The 7,118-nt window shown below is 33.1% G+C and overlaps 1 protein-coding gene across 4 annotated transcripts in view; it reads right to left on the minus strand.

The window, feature by feature from the left end:
• The window catches only part of LOC129952844 (1-phosphatidylinositol 4,5-bisphosphate phosphodiesterase classes I and II), a 48,821-nt gene extending 43,136 nt beyond the window's left edge, over positions 1-5,685 (minus strand). For 2 of the 4 annotated variants that reach the window (XM_056065699.1, XM_056065698.1), the window contains exon 1: positions 4,475-5,684. The gene's annotated coding sequence lies outside the window, so the exon portion shown is untranslated. Of the gene's footprint in view, positions 1-4,474 lie in introns of all 4 variants that reach the window. The other 2 variants (XM_056065701.1, XM_056065700.1) reach the window with 2 other exon arrangements.
• Positions 5,686-7,118: the final 1,433 nt, after the last annotated feature.

Consider the following 7,118-nt stretch of genomic DNA (forward strand, 5'->3'; position numbering starts at 1 on the left):
AGGCACAATATTCCAAAGGTCCATCCAACTACTCGGATACGCTGATGATATTGACATAATTGGAAGATCAAAGCGTGATGTCAGTGGAGCCTTTTTGGACATTGCGACGGAAGCGAAGAAGATGAGTTAATTAAAAAAGGACACTGAACAACGACGTGTTGGACCAAACGTCACCATGGACAGCTATGACTTTGAGGTAGTTAAGGACTTTATCTACCTATGCACCGCTTTTAACACAGACAACGACACCAGCGCTGCAATAAAACGAAGAATAACTCTTGCAAATCGCTGCTTCATTGGACTTAGAAGGAAATTGAGAAGTAAAGTCCTCTCTCGAGCATCTAAAATCATCATCTATAAGACACTCATCATCACAGTTCCCATGTATGGCGCTGAGGCCTGGACCCTGTCAAAGAAAGATGAGAGCGTCTTAGGATGATTCGAGAGAAAAATTCTTCGGGTGATTTTTTTTCCCGTACGCATAGATGGAGAATGGAGGAGAAGATATAACGACGAAGTGTACGTGCTGTACAGCGACACTTACCTAGTTAGCAGAATTAAAGTCCAATGTCTTAGATGGCTGGGTCATGTAGAGCGAATGGACATCAACGCTCCAGCTTGCAACGTCTTCGGATTCAATCCCGAGGGACAGTGCAGCAGAGGAAAACCGCGACTCAGGTGGCGCATCAGGTGGCGCACTCAGGTGGATGAAGACCTCAACCAATTTGAAGTGCGAAACTGGAGACAGCTAGCTAGGGACCGAGCTGGCCGGAGACGCATGTTGTTGGAGGCCCAGGTCCGCCTCGGATTGTAGCGCCACCTTAAGTAAGCAACGGCAACACCTACATTATTTTGTTATAACTTTTCTCAAAGCCCGAAATCCATTGTTACCGTAATTAAAAAAAAAATGTGACTTTTGTAACTTTTTTTAATTTTGTACGTTATTTTTAATTATTACTATAAGTCAAGTAGTCCTTTCGCTGGGTAAACACGAACAATCCTGTAGATCTATTTTTTTCTAGGCGTGTATTACATTGACCTTATAAATAGTTCAGGTACTAATGAATTTTATAATTTGAATTTTGTAAAATTTTATTTTGATTGTGGTGAAAAATCATTCACGCTTATATAATTGGAACCCAGAAAAACTTGATTATTGTATGCTTCCTGATAACAACTTGGAAACATGCAATTTGATTCCAACCTCTTAAAAATATGAGCTCAATTCATTAACTTTTATTGAATTTCAAAAGCGGTCTTTATGTTATTCAAAATTTGAAAATTTGTTGGTAATATCTACCAAAATTTTTCGAAAAATTATGATCTCCACAATAGAATGCCCTTCATGAAGGGGCCGTCAACATTCTTTGATTTTAAAATATTTAAATATCGATGGAACGTACTCAAACGAATGAACAGGGACTTTAGAGCCAAACGTACAAAACAAATGATATTCCACACCTTAAAACAAATTTGGTAAGTTCGCCAATCCTAAGCTTCGTATTTGTGATTCTTTTATTAACGACCGTGTTTTTAGGGATAATAACAACTTTTACCTTTAAATAACTTCATTATACAAAAATTTCCATTTTTTACTAGTTTCTATTATTTTTTTCTATCGGAAGTACGTGCGTGATTTTTTATAATTATTCCCTTTCGTTTTAATTTACCAATTTAATATAATATTTCTTCATTAAACTTTATATGGTCATACTCTCTTCCCAATAGCCTTTATACCTAAAAAGTTGGTTCAGGTGAATATTGTTTCTATATTAGTTTTCCCATTACTGTACATCAAAGAAAAAAGAAAACTCTTCCCAAAAATAATTAATTTCCTCTATGAAAACAATAATTCAACTAATTAAATTCCGAGAAAAATAAATCATAATAAATACTTATTTCATAAATTCCAATGTACTATAAACAGATACACATGTCCATAGGTGAGTATTAATAGCTTTTAAAAGACGAACATTTTGCTTGGTTAGAAAAAGAACAAAATATCTCAATTTATTTAAGGTTCAAATAGTAATTATTGAAATTTTTCAAATTTTTTTTGGAAGTTTAAGATGGACAGTATTTTGATTGTTTTATTTAAAACATCATTTTTGTATTTATTTTTATAACAAAAACGTTGGCCTAAATACACAAGAAACCTATCAATCATCTTATCAAACTAAAAACACAAATAAAATAAATAATAAGGCATCGCAATTGCATACATAATGTATATTTTTCACGTGTTTTTTAAAACAAAAATAATTTCTTATAAAAATTTTGTGTTCTGTATGAAGAAAACATTTCGAAGCTGTCAATTATGCCGACACACACGAGGACTTAAAAATGGAAATGAACATTTTTTAGAAATAAACAACAAAAATTCATTGAACTATGTTAACTTTTGTTTAAGTACACTCAGATTATATTTGAAAACAAAATATTGAATCCAGCCAATATTGGCGATATTATTTATTTGTTTCATAAAAATGTCCTTCATAAATTCAAAAAATATCCACAAAAAATGTGTGTATAAAAGACATTTATTAAAAATCAATGAAATAATAAAAGTACGTATACGCCCAGTATACCATAGTAAAAGGCGTTACTGGAGAAAATATAATTAAAACATAAATTAATGGTATATATTTTACCCACACGAAAAAATGTTGAAAGTAAATTTGTACAACAAGATTCATAAATAACACACGCAAGAAAATGACATTTTGATTTATGTTTCTTTTAAAATGAATCACAGAAAACATATGGGGGAAAAATGTACACATCCTGATTATTGTGATGTCAAACTTTTGGTACGGATCATTGATTGACCGAATGATCGGGTGTGAGTAAAAGCAAGCAATTTGACAGCTATTGTCATTTATTTACATTTCGGTGGAAGCATTTTTTTAATATGTATGTATTTACATATTTCAATATCTCTATAGATTTGAATTTATTTTTTTCCCATGTTAAAATGTTTATTTAACTTGCAGTGGAAATTAATTATTATTCTTGTGTAAGTAATAAGTGCGCCAAAAATGGCGTAGTTCCAAACTTAATTAATTTTAAAATTTATTATCTGTAAAATTTTGTTCAATTAATTTTCCGATATGTTTTGTTGTCTTGAGTTCAGACGATTACAACAAATAAGAGATCATTGATATAGGTCAGGAGATTTTTGAGCTTTGAATGGAATATCTAACCCGAATATTCTATTAAAGATTCTTGTTTTGACTTGGTTATTAAATATGTAATAGACTTTTATGACTGAAGGTTGTTCCAGAACGGTGCTTTTTCATGTGGTGAAACTTTGCAAGTTGAGGTGTTTTTTTATATAACTTCCCGACTAAAAGATGAACCATCTCAAGGCATTAAAATGTGTCTCTTTGGGTTGAAATAAGTTTCAGGAACTTAAAATACAAATTTGTTCTGTTTTTCTTTCAAAAATATATGCCACATCCTATGATAAGAAACTGTGTTATGTTGTGAGGAATATGATATTATGGAGATTAAGATATTGTACTATTGGAGCTATTACTGTAGGTAATAATTAGTTATAATTAGTAGCAAATTACCTTTCAAATAAAATTTCAATAAAAACAAAATGAACAACTACAACATCTACTCTTCATGTACATAGTAAGGTAGGTACCTAGATCTATAGACTTAATTTTTGTATAAATTTGTCATCGAATTGATTTCAAGAACACAAAACGCTTCCACAATTCAATCGAGTGCGAAACCAACAAAAAAGGCAAAAATGATCCGTGTGTTTTCAATGATTGGCAGAATGAGTAAAGAACATTATTCAAATTATGTGGGGTAAGTGGATAATCTAGGACGCAAAGATACCTCCCACAAGCCGCACTGAATGCATAAAATATGAGATAAGCATTAAATACATATAACTCTATACATCACCGGTTGATATATCAGAAAAATCAATTTAACCCAATTTGGTTAGGTATACCTACCGTCGATGTCGGTAGTTGGTCGTCACGTCGTCGTTGGTCGTATACCTCACCTACCGCTACCACAAAAAAAAATAAAAATTATACACCTGCCTACAAGTTCTTACTTCTTCAATTTTTGTTTGGAAAACATTATGAATCGAAATAAAACCGAACTAAGTCAATCTCCTTGACCTTTTTTGCTGACGAAAATTAAGTTTACTTTTCTGAAAGAACAATAATTATTAACCGATACCTGCTGTCAATTACAGAAAATGTTACTATAGCCGCCGCAATTTGCACACTTTGCAATTTGGAACACAACATTCATGTTTTTCCATTGAGGAGTGAGCGAGTGACCCAAACTCAAGCTGGGTCATTGTGAAAGAAGACAATTATAATAAAAATAATATAAGAAAGTATAATATTTTTTCAACACACTCGTTACTGGGTATTGGATACCTTACCTATGCCGAAAAGAAAGAAAAACAAAAATTTTGCAAACTTCAAATTGAAGTGCTTACCTTTCGCTCTCGTATAACACATTTTAGAAAAATATTGGGAAACTTTTATACGCTCTGCTCTGACTCTGCTCGCAATCGCAGCAATTTCAAATCACACTCGAAGACCAAATGAAACGAATCATGAAAGCTTTTTAAAGCAAAAGGCTCTCCCCCGAATAAAGACTATGACGAAGACGGTGGTGGCGGCGAAGACGGCTGCGGCGGCGGCAAATACAACCAGCCAGCTTTATCGTTGAGCTTCAGCAGCACCAGCTCACTTGCTCACTTCGACAAGGTAAATATTAAAATACTCGTTTTCGTTTTCTTCAGCCGTCAGCCTCAGCACTATAATGACACTTGGATAGAGCGAGAGATGTACAAAACAACCCGATTGTTGGAGCGAGATGCAGCTTATAATGTATAATTTATTTAATTTTTATTTTGTTGTATTTTTGATATTTTTTGCTGTGGCAAGAAGAAGAAAAATTATGGCTAAAGGTGCTTTAGCTTTTAGGTTTTTCGTTTTCACAGTACACTGTTTACACTCCCGTCATCTCCACCAAAGCCAAACTCCAGATGTGCGATTTTGGGATACCGAAACCGAACACAAAATTAACTTAGCTCCTAATATTAGAGAATTTACACAAGTATCTAGCTACGGCTCTCAGAATCAGAATAGGGAATTATAACTCGAATATTCAATTTATCCCAAAAATTCCAACCATCCAACAAAAACAATCCAATAAACGAAAACGAGTGCTAGATACATACAACACCGCTGCTGTGCTCGTTGCTGATGCTTAAACGCACGCACTATCAAGTAAAGTATTGAAGGTATTCGGAACGAAACGTAGGGCAGGGTTTTGGTTTTCGAGAGTTTACACCCTTAAAAAATATAACACTTCCATTTGCACGGGAAAAATATATGTATCGTCAACGATTCGTTCGATTCCTTTGATTCCAAAAAAACTTATTCATCAAAAGTAAAATGTTAAATGTTAACAAAACTTTATCATTCAATGGCTACCCGAAACCCGATGTTTTTGAACAAAAGACCCATCTATGCACTGTACACTGTTCACCCGAATTCTGAATACAGCAGGTATTTTTAAAATTGAATCTTTTTTTGTAATCTAATCACAAATGGAATACATTTAAGGCAAATTTTGCATTTCTGAGGAATTGTGTTATAGAACCGCTGCGCTGCGACCTGTGCGACGAGCAACAATGCCACGATTCGGCGAGATACAAATTTACTTTAATTGAACTGGTAGCTGAGCTGTAGCTACTGAGCGAAGCGAACCGATTTCCAAATACCTACATCGAGACGAGAGTTGAGAAGCGAAGCATAGCGACCCTTTCAAATAGAGTAAAAGCTTTAGCTTTATAGCACTCACTCATTGTGGACGGTTCTCTATTTTTCTCTTATTCTGCCTACATAATAATTCAATGTTCGTTCTCGAAAAGTTGTTTCCCTTTTTTTTAAAGTTGTTTTTATTTTTATTTTATTTTGTTTGTTTTGTTTTTTTTTTTTCCATTTTTGTAGCACTTGAGGTTGAGGTCTTCTCAAGCTCAAGCGGTGTTATCAATCAATTGTATGAGTGCGATTAAACGAAAAGAGCGCAGCAACGCTTACTTTGCGATAACGGGCACATGAAGAACCTGCTCTGGACCGGCAAGTTGAATGCTTTTTCTATGGTGTGACCAGACTATATGTACAATCGGAATGATGTGGCCTGATTAGAGAGGCAAGAATGAAGTTCAATATTACTGCTTCCCATTTTGCATCTTTGAAACATTTGACCAATTTTTAAAACGAAATTTCATTTTTAACGCGTACTTTTCTGACAGTTAACCAACAAACGTTCGGTCTCAAGGTGATTGTATTGAACATATTCAAACCTAAAATGCTTAAACTCTGTAACTAAAAAAATAAACAATAATTTCCGTAACATAGAATAATCTTAAATAACATATTGTTTTTTTTAACATTTAAGGAAAATTTTGTAAATAGTTACCACCTTTTACAAAAACACTGACCCAAAGCAAAGAGGAAACACAAATAGCTATTTGAAATCAAAAATCTTAACAAATTTTTTTCGGAAATGCTTCGCATTTGATAATTTTTTAAATTGTGAGGATTCAAAAAGAAGATATCGAATTGAAAACGATTGGTTTCGTATTCCCTAATTAGTGCAATTATTTCTTGTAAGAATTGAATTCATAATTTATTTGTTTTGTTTTCATCATGAAAGAAGTTATTAGGTAATATTAATTATGTACATACATAGCTTAAAATTCAAATATAATTAATATATTTTCATTAACAATTCTGCAATTACATGGGCAGGAAAGTGTTGTTAAATAAATTAATACTAAATAAAAAGCTGATAAGTTATGAAAAAAATGATAAAATTTAATATTATAGTTACTAAAAATTGACAAATATTTATAATCATATATGGCGCGTTTTCGACCTGAGGCACCGGTTGACCTGAAGTGATGCTGTGATAGCGCGCTCTCCGCCCTCTATCCCGAAAACGGTTCCCCATATACACATTTTTTTTAAACAAAATTTGTAGAGAATTTTGTATTCTACAATATTGATAATAAATACAAACAGCAAAAACCCCATAGGAAATGAGTTATTTCCAAAAAAAATCGT

The sequence above is a fragment of the Eupeodes corollae genome, chromosome 3 (genome assembly GCF_945859685.1).
Source record: "Eupeodes corollae chromosome 3, idEupCoro1.1, whole genome shotgun sequence".
NCBI classification, from domain to species: Eukaryota; Metazoa; Arthropoda; class Insecta; order Diptera; family Syrphidae; genus Eupeodes; species Eupeodes corollae.